Consider the following 7,479-nt stretch of genomic DNA (forward strand, 5'->3'; position numbering starts at 1 on the left):
TCATCATCGTTCTAGCACGTTTCACTCAACAGCCTCTAATGTTAACTTTTTTTAAGGGAAGGAAAAGAGGAGAAGGGAAAGAATGTGAGGGACCCATTATTGTGTACGCTGAGAGCAGTGTTTGTTTTTAACCGACACATCTCTAAAGTGTGTGTTACATAAACAAGTAATGTCTCGCAGCAGCTGAATTCAGGCCTCCCCCAAGCTGCAATCACAGCGTATCACAACGTGGCACATACCCAGCTGGTGGCAGTCCAAGGTTATGCTGCCGACGAGCTTCCAAAGCTTCAGACAGCAGAGCCAGTGCAGAAATGGCTTTGCAATAGGTCCTAAATTTAGTAAGGTTTGGGGTCATGTGAATACTGCCTGGCAGGTGCAAATACCACCGCTGGTGATCCTCCAGTGAGAAAGTACTACCATGAGATCCATAAATACTGTCAGGACCATCACTGGAAGTATTATCACTCAGCAAAGTTTCATGAAATCTGTGTATTTTTGAACGATTTCAGGAAATAGAAAAATCGGGCTGAAGTCTTGAGTGATTTTATCTGTTAGGCACAAGATCTCAGATCAGATGATCCGGGTTAATAGACTGTGTTCAACAACATCAAGAAATGCTCCGTTCTCTGTTTTTTTGTTACAAGACAGTTGATGAAAGAAGACAGCTTTAGCAGCTATTTAGACACGATGCAGATATTTAGCTAATGCACTACATTTTTAGATAAAAAATACATGAGAGCAAGTTCGGTATCTGTAATTTCTTATGACGAGTGGCTAGTATGATATGATTTATTTAACATTTTATAGTGGGTAAGGTTTTATAAAAAAATATAGTTCCTTATATTAATCAACTTATTTATATAGAGCTGTGAATTGCCTTTAACAAATTGCCATGTGAGAAAATACAATACTCTCACCTGTTAAGTTTATGGAGTGCAAAGGTTGAGATATTTTTATAAGAATTTTTTTAGCAGTGAGCTAACAAATACTGGTAGCGTGTTTGGGAGGAGAAGTTAATTCAGGTTAAGCAGAATTAGCAACACAAAAATGTTCAGATCAAAGAGCAGAATTTAACCTTTGATACTGACAATTTTTGAGAAACTGTGAAACAAAATGCGTATATTATTTAACCACAAGATGTCATCATAGCACTGCTGTAAACCCCTTTTCTTCAGGTTTTTTGCATCTCCACTGAAAGAAAGAAACTTGGAAAGAAATATGAAAAAAAGTTCTGGCTTTTTAAATGTGTTTTTAGCTAATCTAAAGTTAACAATGTAAACCACATATACTGATTATTTCCTCAGAAGTGACAAACAAAATATTTCCATTTACCTGTATTTTTGCTATATGCACAGATTTTCTCTGCGCTTCCTTTTTTTTTTTTTTTAAACAGTGTTGACAGCTCCTAGCCACGAGGTTAATACTGAAGAACAAATGACAAAGAATCATCAGAAGAGTGAGTAAGTGGTGTTATACCAGTGGAATGTTGACTAAATCACATGAATTCAAAGTTACTCTTTTTTTTTCATTAGAAATACTTAAAGACGCTATTTTTTTCATCTTGGAATCTCATTTAGAAGTCTATTTATAACAGCTTTAGCCAGGCAGATCTCTGCTTAATTTGTGGTTTTGCTTATCCAGAAATAAAATTCACTCAAGTCGTGACCGTGCATTTGCTTACACATATAATTCGCATTATGTGTGCCAGAGTCACTGTTATCAGTAGATAGTGCTGCTTCAATGTGTGGGTGAAACAGATTTCTTCATCTGTGTATATATTGACTTTTTTTGTTTGGATGTGGGAGATTTTTGGCCTAACACTGACTCTGTACTTCCTATCCTGTTAGTGGAAAATGTGCCTCCCTTGTAAATCAGTAGTGTTTTTAAAAACATGAGCTGTTCTTTCAGCTGTTCCCCCCCCACCCCCCCAAAAAAAAGGGAATTTTTTTTTTTTTTTTTTTGATTATCTAGGTAAAAATTGTTATGAGCTGTGCACTATTCAAATTAAAACTATTTTCATTTTCTAATGCAACTTAAATAGTATCCAAACTGATCTAGAGACTTTTGGAATGCAATGTCTCCAGTGCTGTTTTTTGGGGGGCTTGGGGGTTTGCGTATCTTTGCACTGGCATTGAAAGCCAACTACATTAAAATTCCTCAAACTTTGTAAATTCTGGAATGTTCCGCTGTAAATTTCTGATGGGTGTGACCCATTCCTAAAAATCCTTCCAAAATACGATCTGTTGAAATCCCTCATTTTCTGAAATAATGGTAGGACAATTCTGATTGCAATATATACACTGAGATTCAGCCTTTCTGAGCTGTTGAGTACCTGCAACTCTTGTAAGATGAATATCAAACACAGTTAGGTACCCGATGGACCCTAGCACTCTAAGTAGCTAGAAGTATGCTAGCACGGGTAGCAGAAGTATAGCTCTACTACAGCTAACGCAATTATGTTTACCCCAGTTCCTGAGCTTTGCTGAACCGCTCTCAGCCACGAAGAAACAGCCCAAATGCAGTAATATCTGTGACTGCTTAAAAAATACAATATAGGAAATAAATAAAATGATATATATTATATTTCCATAAAATATACGAAAATTAAGACTGATGATAGGCTATATCTGTATAGACACAATCCAGCTACCATGCTTCCTAGCTATTTTTCAAGCGTGATAAAGATGCATTCCCATGCAGATCTTATTGATAGCCAAGTGCCAACAAAAACGTTGTACCTGGCTGACACACCCAGTGCTAACCGCCCCCCCCAATTTACACTGTCTTTGCTCAGAGCTTTCACAGCAATTATGCGTCCCCAGCTTGCCTACCTTCTGATTAGCTTTGAATTAAATTTACATAAAATACATCTTTTACTCCTGTTCCTTGTTAGAAGTGTTATTTCGATACTGGGTTCACAAACATCATAAAATATCAAAGAGCTTCCTTTTTCCCCTCCGTTGCCTTCAAAAGATAATCTAGCAGCTTTGTAGGTCAGCAAGTCTTTTGTTTTACTGGTCTTTGTTCAAGGAATTACATGCCAGTGTAATAAGAAGGATTTTATCAGAGACTTAAAGGGGTAAGTCTGTGGAGAGAAGCCAGGAGAAAATCATTATCAGTAGATGTAAACCTAGAGAAAAGCAGATTTGAGAGAATTGACAAAGCTCTGGAATGCTTTCAGAAGTGAAGCTGCAATTTTACAAAATTTATACACTCACAAAATTGGGCTACTTTGGTGTGAATAATTTGTACTTTTGGGCACTGAAATTCACGTGAACTCGGCAGCCTTCTGCTCAGCACTCAAATTCTGGCTAATTCTAATGAGGATCGCAAGAATCCAGATCCTGTGTTTATATTTAAGGCCCTTAAGCCTTTCTCTGCGCAGTGTCAGGCGGGAGTTTCTGTTGTCTTAATTTTCAGTCCTCTTCCAGAGAAGTTTTTATGCTGGTGAACACCCTTTTTATCTTCGTCATGGACCAGTTATTCATTATTCACAATCAGCACACAGTATCTTTAGATTCCTTCAGGTATCATGAAGGTTTTATCCTTGATACATCCTGAAAGTAAAATGAGGACGATAAAACTTTGATATAAAAAGTACCGACAACTCAATGTGAAATGCAAGTGGTCCATTAATTCCCCAGTTACAGTTCTGTGCTGTACCAACTCCCCCGCTCTGACCACTGTAACTTGAATGATTTCCTCATCACCATATCATTTTCTAGCACTGATGCAAATTCTGATAGCTTTTTGTTTTTGCTGATAGACCAATTGGCCATTAATATCTCTTTTTGACCCTCAACTTTCTCCACTTCCAAAAGCAGCCAGATGCACGTGAATGCAAAATGTGGCATTCTGCTAACAGTTAGGTGATTAGAGATTGCAGAAGGATCCTTTATTTCTTGCTCTATAAACATAGTGGTTAAGCACTCTGAAGCAACAAACGTGACTGCGAGCGTACCGGTGTTACCCTGTGTATCGTACCAGACGCCTGCTAGTTGTTTTTTTATGGCAGGTAACTGCAAACCTCATAGGAAGACGAAATGGAATTGGGAAAATAGATTTTACTGTACTTTGACATGGTAGTTCCTTGAAGGGTAGAGTTGTGAAATATTAATTTTTGGATGTCATTTAATACATTATATACAATGAATCTTGTTTCAGATAAAGTAGTAAGAGGTATCGTCAAAATTCAAGTTTAAACATTGAACGTATGGATAATCACTTTTAGTGACATAATGGCCTTTGGTGTTTCTGAGCTCCTTCAGTTTTAAACATTGATATAGGGAATTTACTAAATGCAGAAAATTTTATTGTCCTTATAATTTGTTTTTTTCCTTTTGCTAGCTGCCACCACCACCTATCTAAATTCTTATTCTTGAAAATAGATTCCAGAAAACAGGATAAAAACTTGAATTATAATATGGATTGGATCTGATTATGACTTGAGAGAAAAGCTGCAAGTGTGAAACCTATTAAATATTCAGATCCAGAATGAAAGAGAATAAAATTAGAAGCATTAAATTCTCTCTTCCAGCTGTCTTCATATTATGCTGTCACTTTAAACTTGATTTCCAATCTACTGGATAGTAACATGTTCCTAATTACATTGGGTCCTTGTTAAATAATTACTAAATGGTAAAGAGCAGTTATATATTCCAGACATTGAAGAGAGACCTCCTATTATTTCTTCCCTCCTGAAACCTAGGGGTTTGCATCAGTTCTCACAGCACTTTGTGTTACTTTACATTCCACAAACGTTATGTACAAATGGACAATGTAGAATGCATCGTGTAGAAACAATAATGTGCACAAATGCAAGATGAATCTCTTCATATGGGTTAACAAGGGCTGTGATTTAGCCTTTGAAATCCCAAAATAGCTTCCATTAATAGGAGATACTACATAGGGTCAAAAATGAATGGTTGGTTGTTTGGGGGTTTTGGTTGTTTGTTTTTTTTTTTTTTTAATTTTCAGTATGTTATTCAATGTAGAACTAACAACGCAAATATTAATTTGAAAATCAACCAGCTCTGGTTGTTTTCTACTTCCTGACTTGACTGGAAATGGAACATATGGGGAAGAGAAAAACCGTCTTTCTGGAGGGCATGGTTTTCTAGTATTTTTAGCTCTGTTGACTTCCCCACTGATTCATAAGTGAAGATGATATGGATATGTACTGCTGACAATGAAGAGCACAGTTTAAGAAAATAAATACGGGGAAGAGGCCATTGAAAGGGGTGGCTGTTATTGAAAATTGTGAGGATAACTTCAACAAGGGAGCTAGGGTACCAACGGATAATCATTAAAAAGTGTCAAGAACAACTGCAAGAATAAGATACAAAACTAGATGAACAATAGGGATCAGAGAGGATTTTATTGCAAGAGGAAGCAACCAGGGATGGGATGGACACTGTGATGACTTCAATTGTTACATGGAATGGAGAACATCTCCTACATCTCATTTCTTGTAATCTTCATTACAGTTCATTTGTGACTTCGATCTGAAAAGGTTGTGAATAAAGTCTGAAACCTGTGATGTACTGCGGAATCAGAACCCTCTATTTCAGTAGAAGGATGAATAGAACTTAATGCGAGGGTGAATAGAATTTTTTTGGCTACATGAATCGGGTAGATTCAAAAAGTACGTTGTTCGGCTTCAGACTTAATCCTGATGTGTTACAAATTTTTCACTAGATGGAGCAATAGTATCCTTCTTAAAATGCCAGCTATTCCCTCAACTGCTGTGCCAGGAACTTTAAATATGCAAGGACATTCTGAGCTAAATCAGTATATATTGTAAATGGAGCATTTGAACACAGGAATATATTTTTATTCAATTTGTATATTTGTTTTCAATTTCTGATAAACATTTTACTAGCTCTAATACCTCTTAAAGAATTATTAAAACATAGAATTATTAATTTTAGTGCTTTTTTATACTCGCATTCATGACTGGTATATAACGGATGGAAAAAGTAACAGGAAACAGTCCAGATAACAATTTAGTACTTATACCTTTTTTTTTTAATACATATAGTAAGAAAGAAAAACAAATTCTAGCTCATTATTTACATAGATAATTGTCTAGTTACAATTCTCCAAAATGTCATTTTACGTAAATGCAAATTTTTGTGATTGTTTCTTTACATTTTATGTTAAAATCTCTTTTCAAGGAAGATTACTTTAAAAGATAGTGATACTTAAATCAGGAAATAAATTAAGAAGCTTTTCAATCATAGTCTATCTTCTCAAGATTTTTCATTCACGAAATATTGGTGGTAAGGTTTAGAATTTTTTCAAGGTATAGCATTTATGGCAAAGAGATCCTTCTCTTGATACCTGCATGAATAATGATTCTTTATCGAAAGATTAATTTACCTTTTCTACAGGACTGTATTTTCAAAAGAAAGATGACAACATGTGTTGTTCTGATGATTTATGAAATGACTGTTGTTTTTCAGTCTTCCAGTTGTTCAGTGTCTGATGCTTTTTGAAAGAGCAATTGGTTACAGTAATGGCCAGAATGAATTTATAAAATTAAATCAATGTATCAGGTATTATGTTGCACCAAGGAAGGAACTTAGTCTGATAAGGCATTTGTTTACTTCCTTTCCTCCACATGTAGCAGAATTAAAATGGTGTTTGTTTAATTATATAAAAGGATTAGAAAATAAATAATGACCAGATAATAACCATCAGATAGTATAAAGACAGCTTAGGACTGCTGCTGGATAAAATAAATTCTAAATTTAGAAAGAAAGCACTTAGAAATTATATTCTGTTGCGTTTCAATAAATGCCTTACTAGCTGTGTAAGCTCTTTTGTTGATAGATTTTTTTCTCTCTGACACACCGGAATCACATTCATAAATTAATCTCAGTCTTCAGTAAAATGGCAGAGTTGGTTTTAAACAATTACTGTGTATTTTTGCAATCTGTATGGAGACTTCTTTGAGCCCCTTTATTCAGTCCTGGTTAAACAAAACTGTGTGTCAACACTCAGCAGCACAATGGGTGACTGAGCTGCCAGAGCACACCCCGGTAAGGACTTAAAGGCTGGAAGAAATGCAAGTACTATTCAGGATAAAAGTTCTTAATACCGCATTTTGCTGCAAATGCAAATGAGCACATGAATCATGGAAGAGGTTATTTCAGGACAGTGATTTCATTTTTATTTTTTCCAGTAGAGAGTCATGTACTGTGGTCAAAAAATGCAAAAATATTTAATAGTGATAGTAATGCAAGTGCAGTAAATATTCTGGCGCCGCCTCCTTTACTGAAAAATAGATGCTCTTTCTAAATATCATCATTTTCTTACTTAAATGAGTAAAGGAACTGATGTTGTCACAACAGTAATTTGTAATAACTATGCATGATAATTTTTAAAATACTTTGAGAGTAAAGGATCTGGTCCACAATATGCATAACCAGCACATTTCTGCCTGCATATATAGAATCAGATTCCCCAAACTCAGAC

This window comes from Grus americana, chromosome 2 (genome assembly GCF_028858705.1).
Source record: "Grus americana isolate bGruAme1 chromosome 2, bGruAme1.mat, whole genome shotgun sequence".
In the NCBI taxonomy this organism is placed as follows: Eukaryota; Metazoa; Chordata; class Aves; order Gruiformes; family Gruidae; genus Grus; species Grus americana.